The sequence below is a fragment of the Hylobates moloch genome, unplaced genomic scaffold, assembly GCF_009828535.3.
Source record: "Hylobates moloch isolate HMO894 unplaced genomic scaffold, HMol_V3 SCAFFOLD_24, whole genome shotgun sequence".
NCBI lineage: Eukaryota > Metazoa > Chordata > Mammalia > Primates > Hylobatidae > Hylobates > Hylobates moloch.
Window position 1 is genome coordinate 13,240,382 of NW_026652299.1, and position 18,678 is coordinate 13,259,059.

The 18,678-nt window shown below is 37.5% G+C and overlaps 1 long non-coding RNA gene across 1 annotated transcript in view; it reads left to right on the top strand.

The window, feature by feature from the left end:
• The window catches only part of LOC131382437 (uncharacterized), a 52,926-nt gene that overhangs the window by 15,840 nt on the left and 18,408 nt on the right, over positions 1-18,678 (top strand). Inside the window, exon 3 of the long non-coding RNA XR_009211931.1 lies at positions 6,857-6,933. This is a non-coding gene — a long non-coding RNA (uncharacterized LOC131382437). The remainder of the gene's footprint in view (positions 1-6,856; positions 6,934-18,678) is intronic.

Below are 18,678 nucleotides of genomic sequence, written 5' to 3' on the forward strand. Positions count from 1 at the left end.
CTGGTCTCGAACTCTTGACTTCAGGTGTTCTGCCTGCCTCAGCCTCCCAAAGTGCTGGGATTACAGGTGTGAGCCACTGCTCCCGGCCTGTCTTTAGAATTTCTTTATGGAATTCTGTCCATTTCTCTTCATCTCCTCTACTGATCCAAGCCTCCTTCTCTCAGCTCCCACTTACACTAAACCTTCGCCTCCTACTAAATCTCTCCTTCCACTCTGCCACCAAGACACTATTATTTTCTATGTACAAGACAAGGTGCAATATGAAAAATATGAATCAGATCATACTACATCCGTACTAAAAATACCCCAAGGACTGCTTCTTAGCACACATAAATCTAGACCCCATGCTATGGCCATTTTGGCCTGGTATGATTCACACCTTGCCTACTCATGTCCTACCATAAAATTTCACGTTGTTCACTTTCTTCTTCATTTTGCAGTCAGCATGATATCACCCTCTGAGAAAAGCCAACCCTTGCTTTCTGAGTCAAAATGGCATGCACACCACAGTGTGTGACCAGTGAGATACCCACATCTCCAGCTTTCTGATCTCTTTCTGCCTCTTTGTATTATATTTCTCTTATTATTTAGTATGATGCCAAACACATAGTAGACTTAATACTTTGTCCAAAAGTATTCCTCAGAATAAAAGGATATTGTCTTACATTCAAGTTCTTGTAAGTCTTTCACATTTTAGAGCATTTTGTAAATTATTTTGAACAAATATTATATGGGGAACACAAACTGAAATAATCCAAATCAATACTAGATTTATTTATTTATTTATTTTTCCTTCAACTTTTAAGTTACAGGGTATGTGTGCAGGATGCGCAGGTTTGTTACACAGGTATACATGTGCCATGATGGTTTGCTGCACACATCAACCCATCACCTCGGTATTAAGCTCAGTGTTCATTAGCTGGTCTTCCTGATGGCCTCACTCCCCCAACCTCCCCCTATGAAAGGCCCCAGTTTTTGTTGTTCCCCTCCCTGTGTCCATGTGTTCTCATGATTTAGCTCCCACTTATAAGTGAGAGCATGTGGTGTTTGGTTTTCTGTTTCTGCATTAGTTTAATGAAGATAATGGATTCCAGCTACCTCCATATCCTTGCAAAGGAAATGATCTCATTCATTTTTATGGCTGCATAGTATTCCATGGTATATATTTTCTTAATCCAATCTATCACTGATGGGCATTTGGGTTGGTTCCATGTCTTTGCTATTGTGAATAGTGCTGCAATGAACATACAGGTGCATATATATCTTTATAAATAGAATGGTTTATTTATTTATTTATTTTTTGAGACTGAACCTCACTCTGTCACCCAGGCTGGAGTGCAGTGGTGCAATCTCGACTCACTGCAGCCCCTGCCATCCAGGTTCAAGTTATTCTCATGCCTCAGCCTCCTGAGTAGCTGGGACTACAGGCACATGCCACCACACCTGTCTAATTTTTGTATTTTTAGTAGAGACAGGGTTTCACCCGTTGGTCAGGCTGGTCTCAAACTCCTGACCTCTAGTGATCCACCCGCCTCGGCCTCCCAGAGTGCTGGGATTACAGGCATGAGCCACTGCATCCGGCCTATAATAGAATGATTTATATTCCTTTGGGGATATACCCAGTAATGAGATTGTTGGGTTAAATGGTATTTCTGCCTCTAGATCTTTGGGAAATCATGACACTGTCTTCCACAATTGAACTAATTTCAATTGAACTAATTTACTAATTTGTTGAACTAATTTACACTCCGACTAACAGTGTAAAAGTGTTCCTGTTTCTCTGCATCCTCACCAGCATCTATTGTTTCTGGACTTTTTAATAATCGCCATTCTGACTAGTGTGAGATGGTATCACTTTAAATCCCTATCAAGGTCACTGATTTTAAATGCTTCTAGAACTGGTTTAAAGTTGGGGGGAATAGGGCATGATAACGTAAAAGATTCAGTTTTTCTGGGAGGATTTTACAATTGCAAGAATACCATGTAAACATGCTTTTCAAATATCACTTAAAAAGCAATGTGGCAAGTATAAATATTGTGAAGATAAGATGAATGGAAACAAATCAAGTGAGAGACAAACCTATCCTGCAAAATAGAAAACAGGAGAAAATATTTGCAAACCATATGTCTGTATAAAGAATTAGTATCCAAAATACATAAAGAACTCTTACAGCTCCATGCCAAAAAACCCCTCAAAAGCCCAACAACAAATAATCTGGTTAAAGATTGGCAAAGGATCACAATAGATATTTCTCCAAAGAAGACATGCAAATGTCCAACACTTATATCAAAAGTGCTCAACATCGCTAATCATCAGGGAAAGCAAATCAAAACCACAGTGAGATATTTCCTCATACATGTTAGGAGGACTATTAATAATAAAAAAAGTTAAAAAGTATTGGCCAGGATGTGGAAAAAAAAGGAGCACTTCTATACTGTTGGTGAGAATGTAAATTGGTGCAGCTGCTATGGAAAACAATAAGGAGATTCCTCAAAAAATTATAAATAACCCCACCATATGATCCAATAATCCTACTTCTTGGTATTTATCCAAAGGAATTAATGTTAGGATCCTGAAGAGATATCTGTATTACTAGGTTCACGACAATAGCCAAGAAATGGAAACAACCTAAATGCCTGTTGAGGATGAATAGATAAAGAAAAAGTGGTATATACATACAATGAAATACTATTCAGCCTTAAAAATGTAAGAAATCCTGCTATTTGCAACACCATGGATGAACCCAGAAGATATTATTCTAAGTGAAATAAACCAGACACAGAAAGACAAATACTGCATTATCTCGGTTATATGATGAATCTAAAATAGTCAAATTCATAGAAGGAGAGAGTGGAATGGTGGTTGGCAGGGGCTGGACGGAGGTATTAATGGGGAAGTATTAGAGTGTATAAAGTTTCAATTATACAAGATGAATAAATTCTAGAGATCTAATGTACAGTATAATGCCTATAGTTAACAATACTGTAATGTATAAGGTAGACTTTTTGTTACATATTCTTATCATACACACATACAATAATAATAAGGGCAGGAGAAAACTTTGGAGGTGATGTGTAGATTTATGGCATAGATTATGGTGGTGGTTTCATGGGTGTATGCCTACTTCCAAACCCATCATGTTGTGTACATTTAATATTTATGACTTTTAATATATCAATCATACTTCAATAAAGTGGTTTAGCAAAAAAATTACACACAAAAAAATTTAGTAAGCATTGACATGAACTTATTTGTTATTCTAGAAACAATTTCAGTGTGCAAATACATATAGGCATCATTCTCCCTAAAACACAAAAACAGAAAACAAAAAAATAATATCCTAACATTATATCAATAGATGCTTGTGGCTTAGAACAAAATTTAGAATTGATAGCATCATATACCATTTAAATAATTCTTTAAAAAAATTTTGACAAAACTAAAAATGATATTCTCTGAAACCCACTGGAAGATGAGAAATGCAGCATCAATTTTTTGACTCTTTGGATGAAGGACTTTAGCCTGAAGAGTCACCTTGTCCTACAACAGACTTAAACAATTACAAAATTTTGTTTTATTAATCTACTAAGATATGGTTTTCAACCAAAGTATAACCTAGCCTATACTGACAAATACAACTGTCTACAGTATTTCCTTGAATTAACCTAGCCATCTGAACATAGATTCATACGGTTTGTATCTTTGTAATGTCCCTTACTTTCTTTTAGGAACAAACCAGTGTATAAAATAACACTTATATAAATAAGTCAGTCTGAACATGCTCTCCAGAAATATTCTTACCTACAAGTGTAAAATTTAAAGGACTACTACTTTTGAAAAATAAAAATATTTCTAAGTAGCATCAATCATATCATGTTTATATTAATTTGCCTTTAAATATTGTTACCACAGTTTGAAAAATCAATTTGTAGATCTTGTTTTAAAATGTCTGCATTTTTACAAGCAATATAAAAACCAAAAAATTTTATTCTAAAATAAGTTGGAATATGCATGGTCACATGCACTTAGAATTAGAAATGATAATTTACCAGCTAGAGGTCTTTGTCTACACTGTTAATGTAAAGAATCAAATCTCTAGTTTCATAAAATATGTGTTAAAAATATTTCACAGAAATATATGCTTCAATAACTTTAATAACATTTTATAACAAGATGTATTTTGTTTGTTTGTTTGAAATGGAGTCTCGCTGCGATGGCCAGACTAGGGTGCAGTGATGCGATCTTGGCTCACTGCAACCTCCCCTTCCCAGGTTCAAGCGATTCTTGTGCCTCAGCCTCCCGAGTAGCTGGGACTACAGGTGCCCGCCACCATGCCCAGCTACTTTTTGTATTTTTAGTAGAGACGGGGTTTCACCATATTGGCCAGGCTGGTCTCGAACTTCTGACCTCAAGTGATCTGCCTGCCTTGGCTTCCCAAAGTATTGGGATTACAGGCGTGAGCCACTGGGCCCAGCCTATAACAAGATGTATTTTTGATAGTAAACTGTATTTTATATATCCTTATTTTTTCCAATGAAAATAAGGATTTCTCAAAGGCTGGCTTGAGTCACCACCCAACCATCTTGAGATATCTGCAGAAACACCACTTCTCACTTCTTAGTGCATACCGTGTGGTAATCTGCTACCTCGGAAAACCAGGGTTTTGGCTTAGCTATGCTTGGTGGAGAATGATGGCTTTCTCTGGAATAAGGGTAGCATAGTGTAAAGCCCATTATTCCAATTTGGAAATATCCCATTTTAGGTTTCCTATATCCTTCTTTATCAGGTCTTCTAGTCTCATCCACCAAGGGGCACAGGGAACACATGCAAATTTTTTTACCACACTTCAGCAGCATGTGCTACCATATCTTTCTGTATAGTGATTTCATTTTTGTTTTGTTTCTTTGATTACAGTCTTGACTTGAATTTTATCCTCAACCAGAATATATTCACTGTGATATGAAGGCATTGTATAATTATAAGCATTGGTATGAGAACATTAGAAATTACAAACAATGACTCTCCTATTATTTACTGCTTTATTAAGAGGAAAAAATGTGTATTATTACCCATACTTATTCTACAAGACCTATTTAAATTTTAATAATAAAGTTGTTTTTGAGAAGACACTCTTTAATCATCTTCATCTAGCTTGGAAATTTCACAAAACTCAATTACTGAGTTAATGTCTATGGCCTGGTTTATAATAACATAGCTTAAATCAGCCACAGATCTAGAAGAGAAGCAGCATGGTGTGGTAGATCAAGGCTCTCCACAAGAGGTAAACATGTCCTGGATTCTCTACCCTCTTATTTGCTGTGAGACCTGAGCATAGCATTGAACTCCATAAAATGAAGGCATATGTCTACTTATCTTTTATTGGTTAGAATATAGGAGATAGGGCAAGATAATCTTTTCAGACCTCTTATAGCACTGAAACCATTGGCTGTTATGTTAGGGTTAAATTAAAAATTAAAAGTTACAGAAATTACTTGACTCTTTGGAGGAGATCTATTTATCTGGAAATGATGTGCCTGTCTATCCCCAAACCATTAACTAGATAGAAAAAGTTACCTATCCTCTTAAAAAAAAAGTATCCCAACTATTAAAGGATATTTTAATTTTAATTTTTGTTGTTAAATAGTAGAACTCTGAGAAATGAAATAAAGAAAAGCCAGTGAATGAATATTCTGTGAATCAGGACAGCCTTTATAAGGGGTGACTTCATAATTTTTGCCTTGCAAGTGTATCAGAGGGACAGATGAAGATATATTCCAAGTTTTCCAGGTCCAGGTTTATTGTATCTGTGGACTGAGGGGAAAGTAATTGGATTGGGTTGCTGAATAAAGCTCTTTTGGTAGGCCAAGGCATTTTCCCATCCACTTTAAGTCTTCTCTTACCAAAGAAAGTAGAATGACAGCCCACTCAGACTTGGAAAAGTGCTGATTGATATCCTGCCATTCAACATCCTGCCACCAACACTCTGTGGGATCAGTTGGGATGAAACAGGAAAAAACAAAAACACCTTCAGCCACTTCATTAAAGATGTATCTGTTTAAAATCTCTTTTTGACTAGTTGCTTTTCTTGATGGCTTCTTCAGACATCTGTTTTTGTTTGTTTGTTTTTTTGTTTTTTTGAGACAGAGTCTTGCTCTGTCACCCAGGCTGGAGTGCAGAGGTGCGATCTCGGTTCACTGCAACCCCCGCCTCCTGTGTTCAAGTGATTCTCCTGCGTCAGCCTCCACAGTATCTGGGATTACAGGTTTGCACCACCATGCCCGGCTAAACTTTGTGTTTTTAATAGAGACGGGGTTTTGCCATGTTGGCCAGGCTGGTCTTAAACTCCTGATCTCAGGTGATCCACCTGCCTTGGCCTCCCAAAGTGCTAGGATTACAGGCGTGAGCCACCGCACCCGGCCCAAGACATCTGCTTTTATTTCCCAAGTTTTTTCAAAGGCTAATGAGATTTTTTTTTCACACTCTACTGGAAAAATAAAGTATAGATGTATAGATTATTTACATCCTTGCTTTGATCATCATTTCCATGATCGTCCAGTAGGCTTCATGAACTATTACTGAGATCAAAACATAACAGTTCCTATTACCACACTGAACAAATATCTGTCTGAGTAAATGTGCAGAAGTTTATTTTCATTCGCCTGCTCAGAAATGTATAGCATAGGACTCCCATAACCCTATTCATTAAAAACTCTGATTCCTTACTGACAAGGGTTCCTTGGACACAGCATATATAATAGCTTTGAAATAGGACTTGTGTCGCTTCTTTTTATGTAGTTACAGATATGTGCCTGTTGTCCTTAATGAACTTATTTTCTTTACTTTTGTATTTTCCAGGTCCATCCAGCTGAAGTCAAAAATGCACCTCTCAGGCTGCCCCCAGTGACTCCAGTTTCCTAGCAGAGCCTAACCAGGTCAGGTGGTAAAAGCAGTTTTCTTAGCACCGCCTATAGACAGAGTCTAGAAGTATTCTTCCTGATTTGTAATTGGTATGGTCCTGCCAAGCTCCTGGAGCATGTAAACCTTTTGTTGTAGGGTTTTTGTTTCTCCCCTGTTACCCATTATATTAATTCAGATCATCAATCTGCTACGCTTTCCTTGCTGGGCTTGAGATACTCCTCAAGCTGCAATTCAGTTGGCTGTGACTTCAACTCCCTATGTGGCTTGTATCAAGCCTCTCTCCTGTGGATCCTGGCTGCTGGCAAGAAGCTTGCTGTGACAAGAGTTATGATCAACATCAGATGGATTTCTGTTGCTTTCCCTACCTGACTGATGCAGACCCTTAGTTACTTAGCATTGGGCTTCCATATCTTTTGATTTTTGGGCATTGGAATTCCTGGCTAGTCCCCCAGAAGCTAGCTGTTCAAGATTGGCAGGTCTTATGTTCTTCAAAGTCTCAGCTTTTGCTCCTTTCTTATTGATACAAATTGCTAAGGTACCAGGATGCCTCATGTCTCGGTCTGCCTAATTTGTAATACTATAGTGCTTATCCATGTATACACATATAAATGCATTTGTTTTTATTACTGTAAGACAAAATACACTAAAGAATAAGGCATTGTATCTCCAACTTTCATTAGAATCCTCAGATCATGATGTAGAAGGAATATCCTGAAAGCCTTGAAGCCACTGCTTGTTTGATCCTTGAGAGCCAAAACTACTATCTATAACTTGCTCATGCACTTCTGCATCTATGACTCACCTAAATGAAATTTCATAAACCTACCTGAGGTCTAATAGAATGCACTGCTCTTAGTTCCTTGCTTAATTTCATTACTTGATGGTTTCTGGACTACCCAGAACTTCAGAAGGCATTCCTTTCCCTAACAATCTAATTTACATCTAAAGTTGCATTAAATTTAGTCTTTGACTAAGTTGAGCCAAAAACATGATGCTGATATCTAAATAACATGATTTTACTTTATAGACTCTGATAGTTGAGAGATGTCAAAGTTGTCACTCTGGTACGAAAGTTTCCCTACAGCACAACCTGAATAGTTCTGAATTTCTTTCTATCAGCTAAACACATTTTTCTATCAACACATGTTTTAATTCCCCTTTGCCTCCTGGAAACCTTTTCCTTCCTGGCACATTTCCATGATCATTTTTTAAGTGCTATTCAGAAACCTTCATTTTCTCTAATACAAGAAACCATGGTGAAGTGTTCATTGCTCAGACTTTCTTTACCTTGGGCTTTTGTAATGGAGAGTAGATTCTTCTTTGGAATGTGAAGTTTATATTAATAGTAATCTCAGGCAAAAGCATAATTATGGCACATGCAAGGCTCCAGAACAGTCTCATTGATGTCCCTGCTTTCTGGGCTTACAGTGAACTCCAGACAGACTTCTGTGGTTCCACCAATGAACTGCCGGGCAACTTTTGTCTTAGTCACTAAGAATTGCTGTCAATATTGTTTTTAATTCTTTCTGACTTTTTTCTTCCTCTCAAGCTACTAACTTCCACTATTCTGACACGTGTGAGTAAACTTCACCTTGCAAGTATCTGTTCCTGTTTCCCTTGTGGACGTTAGACAGCCTATTGAATATGGTTCACAAGTGTTGTCCCAGGGATTTTTAGTCAGTTACCATCATTGGGAGATTCCTGTTATCACTCCTTTAAATTTAATCCTCTGTTTGCTTGACACTAGTCTTCCTCTTTCTTTCTTTACTTCTTTTTGATGAAGACTTTGCCTTTGTCAGGCAACTAATGGAGAAGTTCAGTCAGAGTTCAACCAGAAAAACAGAACTAATAGGCAATATATACTAAGGAATTTTTTTTTTTTTTTGAGTCGGAGTCTCACTCTGTCACCCAGGCTGCAGTTGTGGGAGCTGGTTAGACAAGTCCAAAATGTATCAAGCTGAAGTTGATAGGTAGAATTTCTTCTTCCAGGAAACCTCATTCTGCTGTAAAGCTTTTCAACTGATTGAATTAGGGCCACTCAGATGATATAGGATTATCTATTTTACTTAAAGTCAACTGACTGTAGATGTCTATTTTACCTATTCCTTCTTTCTTGAGATCTGAAAGATTGTCTCCTGTCTGTAAGAAAGCTTGCGACCTGGAATATTGTCTCACCAGGCTGTAAGCTTGGTGAACCACCCTTATTTATTGATAGAATTTACCTCAGGTGACCTAGATGTAGTCTCTCTTCTTCTTGGATAGTACAAATTTTTATGAATCTTTATTTTTGATACCACCTTTTCTAGCTTCGGTTTGAATTACTGGGCTTCTATAAACACATCCCATCCTTTCTACAGATGGATTTGATTGATTAAGTTATTTTTTTATTTACATTTGATTATTTGACTGGATTTAGATCTCCTCAGGAAAAAGAATATCTCTTGAATATGAAACTTCTACAGTTGGCGACTTTCAACTTCTGTATTTTAATTCTCAATGGTTTCATTCTCATATTTTGGCCTTTTTATGATCTGGCCTAAGCTTCTGAGAGTTTATAATTGTAGCCATCCAGATAATATAAGCTACATGTAAATTTGAACTTCTAGTATGAAGATTCTAAGAATCTTGACATTCTGTTCTTTAATCACTGGAAAGCAACTTTAAAAGTTTAGCATCCAATTTCCTGCTACTATGACAAATTCCACGCTAAACATCATGGGAAAAATACATTCCAGCTTCATCCACATTAGCAATGAATTTCAATTCATAACCTTACACAGTTGGCTTTAGAAGTACTAGCATTCCCTTCCCACGTTCTTATCTATAGCTGCAGCCTCCAACCCATTTCCCGAGACATATGGTTCGGTATTTCTTGGAAGGTTCACAGCAATTCATTACTACATTCAAAATCCCTTGAGTCCAGCTACAATGCAGGGTAATTACTCCAATGTGGAGAAGAGTCAAACTGCATGTGAATGTGCTTCTCCAATAATTATAACCCATATCTTCAAAAGAGCGACAAGCATTTTTGCTTAGCTTTTAGAATTATAGGGTGGAAGCTCAGTTAAGTACTTTGCATAATGCTACTTTAGACAGTAATCATTGGGAGTACATAGGCTTTATTCAGTATTGAACCATTGGTAAGCATTTAAAAATGTTTGTACACACACACAAAAAATAAAAAACAGGACTTGACAATATCACTGCCCCTGCTCAATAGGAGCTTTGTCAACAAGCAAGTAGAGTCACCGAAATGAAATATTCACTGTCAATTAGCAGTTGGGTCAATGTTACTAATTGCCAAACTATTTTTTGCTATAAAACACAATTACACACAATCTTGTGTAGAAACTCACTATATAAAACAGACAAGGGCCAGGTGCAGTGTCTCTTGCCCATAATCCCAGCACTTTGGGAGGCTGAGGCAGGAGGATTGCTTGAAACTAGATGTTTGAGACTAGCCTGGGCAACATAGGGAGACCCCACCTCTAAAATTATACAAAAATTAGCTGAGTGTGGTGGCACATGCCTGTAGTCCCAGCTACTCAGGAGGCTGAGGCAGGATGATTACTTGATCCCAGGAGGTCGAGGCTGCAGTAAGCTGTGATGGAGCCATTGCACTCCAGTCTGGATGACAGAATAAGACCCTGTCTCAATAAATAAATAAAAAGAAAAAGGATTAGGATGGAGTTGCTCAGCTTGAAGGATATGGGATGCGCAGAGCGACGTGAGTTTAGCTTCCTCCTCATATCACAGTGGTCAGTGAGGCACATCTAGAGAATCCCAGAGCTCTGCAGAGTATACTAGGAAACCACAAATTTATGTTATTTACAAGAACATTTTGGTTATTCACTTAGCATATTGGCTATTTTCACCACATAAAATTGTCAAAAGACAAAATTACAGCAAATTTAGTCATAGATAGAATTGGCTTTTATCTGTGACTCATGAATGGGGCAGCTTCTACTCTTCAAGACAGAGTAAAGCTCCCACTGGGCAATGGCAGAACAGTGGGTTTTGTAAAGTGGGGACAAGGAAAAGAGAAATATAAAAATAACTGAGGCTGGGCACGGTGGTTCACACCTGTAATCCCAACACTTTGGAAGGCTGAGGTGGGCAGATCATGAGGCCAGGAGTTCAAGAGCAGCCTGGTCAACATGGTGAAATCCCGTCTCTACTAAAAATACAAAAATCAGCCAGGTGTGGTGGTGCACGCCTATAGTCCCAGCTACTCAGGAGGCTGAGGCAAGAGAATTGCTTGGACCTGGGAGGCGGAGGTTGCAGTGAGCCAAGATCACACCACTGCACTCCAGCCTGGGCGACAGAGCAAGACTCCATCTGAAAAATTAAAATAAATAAATAAATAAATAAATAAAATAAAATAAAATAAAATAAAATAAAATAAAATAAAATAAAATAAAATAAAAATCTGAGTGGGGCTGGGCCCAGTGGCTCATGCCTATAATTTCAGCACTTTGGGAGGATGAGGCAAGAGAATTGCTTGATGTCCAGAGTTTGAGAGCAGCCTGGGTAACAAAGTGAGACCTCATCTCTACAAAAAACAAAATAAAAAATTGGTTGGGCGTGGTAATGTGTGCCTGTAGTTACTCGGGAGGGTGAGGGGAGAGGATCTCTTGAACCTAGTATTTCTATGCTGCAATGACCCATGATTGCACCTCTGCACCCCAGCTTGGGTGACAGAGTGAGACCCCACCTAAAAAACAAGAATAAAAATAACTGATTATTTAATATCAGGTTACTTTTTTGTGCAGGTTCAAGGAGAGAGGACTTCCTTATTACTCTGACTCAGGTAGACTGGAGTCTCCTATTTTCAGGAAAAGTTGGTCCATTTGGGATCTATTTGATTTCTTAAAGCTTTAGTTTGATTATGTGCCATTTAGCATGAGTGACCCCGTTTTGGTTTGGTCTAATTTGTTAGGGACTAGTGCAGGAATTCCATCCTAAAACAATGGCCTCCCGTAATTTTTGTTTCACAAAATGTAGCCAGTAAGTACCAGTTAGTGGCTAGTTTTTGAAGAATTCATTGTGCATAGCATTAAAATAAGCATTGAGGGGAAGAAATTGCTATGAAAAAATCTTGGAGCCTGGAGACAATCTGAAATGAAACCAAAATAAGGAGTCTTTTGTGAAAAAAAAACTTGAAACATAAATGAATATAATCACAGGAAGACGTTAAACAATACACTAAATAGAGCACAACTGATCTTGTTTGATCTGGGAAACTAAGTAGAGCTGATCTTGTTATGTTGACAGCAAATGCCTAGGGTTACCAAGAGCTATCTAGATACTAGATAGTTTCAGGGCAAAGATGTTCTCGGGTTTAGCAGGAATCTATTCCATATAATGCTTCACTCACCAGCACTTTGGCATAGTTGTTTTGCTTTTGTGAGCATCAGTAAAACAGACAAACCATGATCCTAAAGTACTTGATGAGTCACCAGGAGAAGATTATACTACATTCAGCAGAAGTACCCATATATGATTATAATATGATTTACTATAATATGCTGTAATAGAATATCATGTATTATTATTGTTGGAAACCTGTTGGAAATGTTATATGGTATGTCAAAAGCATATCTTTCCAGAAGCCAGAATATTGTAGAGCTGGGATATTGCATTCCCTGACTGTATCATATAAGAAAAAATTCTCTGTATAAGTACTAAAGAGTAGCTAAAGTCGTTGAAGGGACCGGAATCAAGGACATGAAACAAAAAGGCTTTGAGAACTTTAAATGTAGTAAGAAGATTTGGCAGAGAAACTTAGAAGAGGGCATTTCTGTTAAAGAATCTCCTCATACTTACATAGCTTAAATTCACTTTGTTTGTTTTCCAATTGGTGTATTTAGAAGGCACTTGTTTTCCAAAAGTAGATTTATATTTCAATGATAATGGTAATAATGCTTTCTTTGTAGAACCTATCTGTGTGATCTTGGCCAAATCAGACTGGGTGAAACATAGAGCACACATTTGCTTCTTCTGAATGGTGCTTCATCTCAGTGGCTGAGCCACGTGGATGGCATTCAGAAATAACAGTTGTGCTTCCACACAGCGGTGAGCCAATCCCCAGTGATTCTAAAGGCTGAATGTTCTGGTTCTGCAACCAAATGAATACAATTATAGATACTTAGCCGACCCTGACTAGGTTTCATTCTTTCATTAATTAACGCATGTATTTAGTTTTTTATAGGCACTTATTTGGGCACTGCAGAGCTGCTGTAGATCATCTAAAGTTTAATTCAATGTGGCTTTCTCCCCTTAGAATCTTGTTATGATTATTCTTATATCTTCCCTCCTGCCCATCTCTGAAAATTTCTCACTTCCCCTCTTGGAACACCATACTATGATTAGATTCGCTTCCAGGGACTGGCCATGGCTTAGAAAAATGATTCTCTTACTTGCCAGGATCCCTGCACAGACGCTGCCGAGTCAAATTTAGTGCCAAAGGGAATGTGTGCTTTATTTGATCAGCACTGATTTCTGAGCTGGGCCCTGGAAAAAGAAAACATGGATTTTGTTAGTATCTATGGAGCCAGAAAAAAGTATCCGTATTGAAATCTGTCTTGATTACAGCTGTGATGGTACCAAGTGTGGCACTCAGAATATCCAGTATGCTCTCATGGCAACCAAACTTAATTTCTGTATGCAGCAAATGCTAGGGCCTGTTAAATGGATGAACTGTACAGCTTGTAAAATATCTGCTTCTTAAGTTGGAAATGACTTTGTCTTTGATAACTTTGCCTCTCCAAAGAAAATCTTCTACCACCCACTCAGAATGTCAGGTTCCTCCTGGTCTTCATGATGATCCATAAATATCTACCCTGAACTCATGATGATGATTGGATTCAACATTGTAATTGCATATGCCTGACTTTTGCACTCTGTCAACAGCCTCTTTTCTGGCGTATCTCCCAGTGATCATGTCATATCCTGTTAGGTAAATTGTGAACCTATAGGACTGTATCTCCTAGTTTTATGAGTGAAGATCACATTTAATTCTCTGTCATTTTCAGAACATAACACATCGTTAGTGCTTTAAAAGGATGAAACACGCAGGGCATTTATAAACTTTAAAAGTTCTTTTTTATCTGTTATTTTATGCAATCTCTACAATTATCCTCTGAGGGCGGGCAAATCCCGGTTTGACAAATGAGAAAACTGAGGCATAAAGGCTAAGTGACTTCTCTGAAGTCACACAGTGACAGAACCAGATTTAGGATCCAGTTCCCTTGACTCCTAGACTCAGACTTTTTTTTTGTTAAATATTGTATAGTCATATTACTACTCTCTGAAAGCTATTCCCACCAGAAGTCTCATTTTAATTAGATATTTCATACCTTTAAACTCTGTAGTGTGGCTAGCATTTACAAAATCATGCTGAGTAGAGGCAGTGAACACGGCTTGGGTTGCCCAAAGCAGAAAAAAGATATAAAGATGAAACCACCAGACAGATTTTATTTATGACTGTTTTAGAGAGGGTAGTGCAACCTCAGATTCTCCTTAACACCAAGTTATGTTGAAACTCAGTCTTTATCACAGCAACCACTGGGTGCTTTTCTCATGGCCACAGCAGCTTGGTTTACAACAGTCTTCAAACAGCCAGGCTGTGCCCCAGAACTTCACCGGGCTTCCTTCCATAACTTTGGATCTGTGAGCATCACTTTAATTTCAGAGCGTGGAAGAGACCTTAATAAGAATCATGAATCACATTTTACAAATGAGGATACACAGGATGTAAGGTTAAGTGACCTGTCCTATCAGGGCCACAAAGCCAGTTAAACTTCTTTATTTATTAACTGAGTCACTTAAAAAACATTTATTTAAAAACCTATTTTGTTCCAGGAACTATTCTGGGTACTGGAAATACAACAGTGGAGACAGAGAGAGGGGAAATAAAAAACAAGACAAAAATTATTGCTTTGGTGAAGTTTATATATTCCACTGGAAGAAGGTAGATAATAAATAAAAGTGAAAAAGTACATTATAAGGTGGGAGGAAGGCTTGAGCCTTGGAGGTTGAGGTTGCAGTGGGCCAAGATTGTGCCACTGCACTCTAGCCTGGCAGGGCAAGATGTTGTCTCAAAAAAAAAAGAAAAAGTAAATTATAGAGTATCTTAAAAGGTGACATTACATGAAAGAAAAACAAAGCAGAAAAAAGGGTAAGTAGTTCTGGGCACTAAGTACATTTTAAACAGGGTGGTCAGGGAGTTATTGACTGAGAAAGTGACGTTTTTTAGCAATAACTTAAAATAATGAAGAAGTAAGCAATGAGAATATCTGAGGAAAGCCTGTGTAAAGCCCCTAAGGCAGGAACATGATGACATCATTGGGAGACCAGAGCTAGGAATACTGGGGCAGCGTGAGCCAGATGCAGAATAGTTTGATATGAAATCTTAGGGGTCATGAAGAGCCAGATTTATGTAGGGTCTTGTAAAGATTTTGGTTTTTAACCTGGGTGAGTGAGATGAGGAAATATTGAAGAATTTTGAGGAATGGAATCATATCTTTGAGCTTAGTTTTAAATGGATTATTCTGGGTTTTGTGTTAAAGAATGGACTAGAGCGAGGACTGCATAGAACTAGGGAAACCAGTTAGAGATCTATCACAGTAGATTTAGTCAAGAGAAGATGGTGGCTCAGATCAAGTGGTAGAGGTTGAAATGGTGAGAGGAAGTCAGATTCTAGATGTGTTTTGAAGAAGAAGCCAAGAAGATGTGTTGAAAAATCAAATTTGGGGTGAAAAAAGAAAAGGAGAAATTAAAGAAAACTTGAAGTTTATAGCCTGAGCAATTGAAAAGATATATTTGCAGTTAACTAAGATGGCAAAGCCTTCAAAAGGACCAGGTTTGGAAAGTGATGAACCATTCAGGTTTAGAAATATTTAGTTTGAGATGTATATTGGATATCCAAGCAGTAGTGTCAAATAGGCAATTGAGTATGAATTTAGAGTTCAGGTAAGAGAATTGAACTAGAGAACTTAGCTGTCAGCAGAGTATAGGTGATATTGAAAGCCATGAGAATATGAAAGGAGTGAATGTAGATAGAGAAAAGAAGAGCCATCTAAGGATTAAACCCTGAGATACATTTGGTATGTTAGTCTAGAACTCAATCATAGGTTCTTAACATAGTGCGCTCTGGAGTATTGGTTTAAGGCTCATAGAATTGGATTAACCCTACTTTGTGCTACTAAAGACAAAATTTCATAATAGCCTCTCAAGAATCCAAAGTTTATTATAAAACAAGCTTTCCTTAAATGTCAAGTATGTGAAGTATTGTTCATATTCATGGAGTAAAATGAGAGCAACATTTCATAGGGCTGCCTCCACCCCCAACATTTTGGGTCTGGTGCTAGTTTGTTCTTCATTGTTTCTGTGTACTTTCTCCGTGAAGACTGCAACCCCTTGAACAATTAGCCCCCAACAGACTGAGTAAGTACTAGCCGAACACTAGATTCCTACAGCTATGTTAATGTATTGCTTTGGGGACTATGGAGCTTTCAGATAATGATGCTCTTTTTTTCTTGTAGAATGAGAGCATTTTTCTAGGAGTTAGTTTTAAGATGGTCGAATCCATATTAGCTTTGTATCCCTATCCTCTACGCACTAGTTCAAGGATTTAAGTGTATGCAAGAATCAGAATATGCTTATTTAAAATGCAGATTCTCTGGTCTTTTTTAAGTATAATTTTTAAAAATTTCTATTTTTCATTTTTTTATTGATATGTAGTAGTTGTAGATTCTCTGGTCTTATCTTTAGAGATTCCAATACTTCAGGTCTGGAGTGGAGCCTATGAATTGGTACAACAAGTGATTCTGATGCTGATTCAGAATCAGAAGAGGCAACTTACTTTTGACAGTGGACAAGTGATTCTGTTAGGCCATTTCTTTGATATAGGAAGAGAAATTTCTAGGGTTGCTAGGAAGATTATGGACAGATTATGATCTTGAAAGAAGTCCTAAAAGTGGACTGTATTAAATAAAGTGTGTATTCTAGGAAAGAGGATGTAAATCCATATGGGGAGGTTTCTTTTTCTAATAATCAACTTTATCAAGGGAAAGATACTTGTGTATGTGTTTAATCTTTGAAGAATAAAATAAAATATCAATTTGAGATGTCATAGAGGAGGTTCCTCTGTGGGAAATAAGGTTTTACTAGTTGACTTCTAAAGCTGCCATAAATTATTTTTTAGAACAAGACAAAGAATGTATAAAGAAGTAGCCTCTTCGGTTTCTACCAGCTCACAGATTCTTTGGGTGTTTTTAAGGCATTCAGAAGATAAAGGACTAGCTCATATTTTTATTGTAGTTTTTGCCTACTTTCTTCAACATGGGGGCATCCTGGTAGAGAAAAACAATTTAAAACTGTTTCCAGATATTTTGGTAAAAGTTTCCACTCTGCTATGGGTAAGTAGTGAATTAGAATTAGCATGACTAGGATTGCTACTATCTTTGGATAAAACTTATAAACCACATGAATGATAAGAAAGAAACTGTTATATGAAGAGTTTGGCCTGGATGGTTTCTAAGAGCTCTTTACTTCTAGGTTCTCTAAGTTCTAAAACTCTATAGGTTCACATGAGTTCTTATCCACCCTTATGAAAAACTGCTAGAGAACTCACAGAATTTCATCGCTGGATGAATGGAATGAGGGAATGGAATGAGGGAATGAGTCAGGGAATGAGGTCTTATCTTTAGAGATTCCAATACTTCAGGTCTGGAGTGGAGCCTATGAACTGAATGGAATGAGGGAATGGAATGAGGGAATGAGTCAGGGAATGAGGTAGAGAGATGACTCCAATAACCCCAGCTCCTTATTCCATCTTTTAAATGATTTTTAATAAATTTCAGTAGGTTTTTGGGGAACAGGTGGTGTTTGGTTACATGGATAAGTTCTTCAGTGGTGATTTCTGAGATTTTGGTGCACCCATCACCCAAGCAGTGTACACTGTATCCAACGTATAGTCTTTTATCCCTCACTCCCCTCCCACCCTTCCCCCTGAATCCGCAAAGTCCATTGTATCATTTTTATGTCTTTGCATCCTTAGAGCTTAGCTCCCTCTTATAAGTGAGAACATAGAATGCATCGTTTTCCATTCCTGGGTTACTTAGAATAATGGTCTCCAAATTCATCCAGGTTGCTTCGAATTCCATTATTTCATTCTTTTTTATGGCTGAGTAGTATTTCATGGTATATGTATATATACCGCATTTTCTTTATCCACTCGTTGATCAATGAGCATTTGGGCTGGTTCCATATTTTTGCAATTGCGAATTGTGCTGCTATAAACATGCATGTGCAAGTGTCTTTTTTATATTATGACTTCTTTTCCTCTGGGTAGATATCCAGTAGCAGGATTGCTGGAGCAAATGGCAAATCTACTTTTAGTTCTTTAAGGAATCTCCATATTGTTTTCCATAGTGGTTGTACTAGTTTACATTTCCACCAGCGGGGTAAAAGTGTTCCCTTTTCACCACAGCCATGCCAACATCTATTATTTTTTGATTTTTTAATTATGACCATTCTTGCAGAAGTAAGGTGATATTGCACTGTGGTTTTGATTTGCATTTCCCTGAAAATTAGTGATACTGAGCATTTAAAAAATATGTTTGTTGGCCATGTGTATATCTTCTTTCGATAATTGTCTATTTATGTCCTAAGCCCGCTTTTTGATACGATTATTTGTATTTGTTGGATTTTTTTTTTTCTGGTGATTTGTTTGATTGCCTTGTAGATTCTGAATG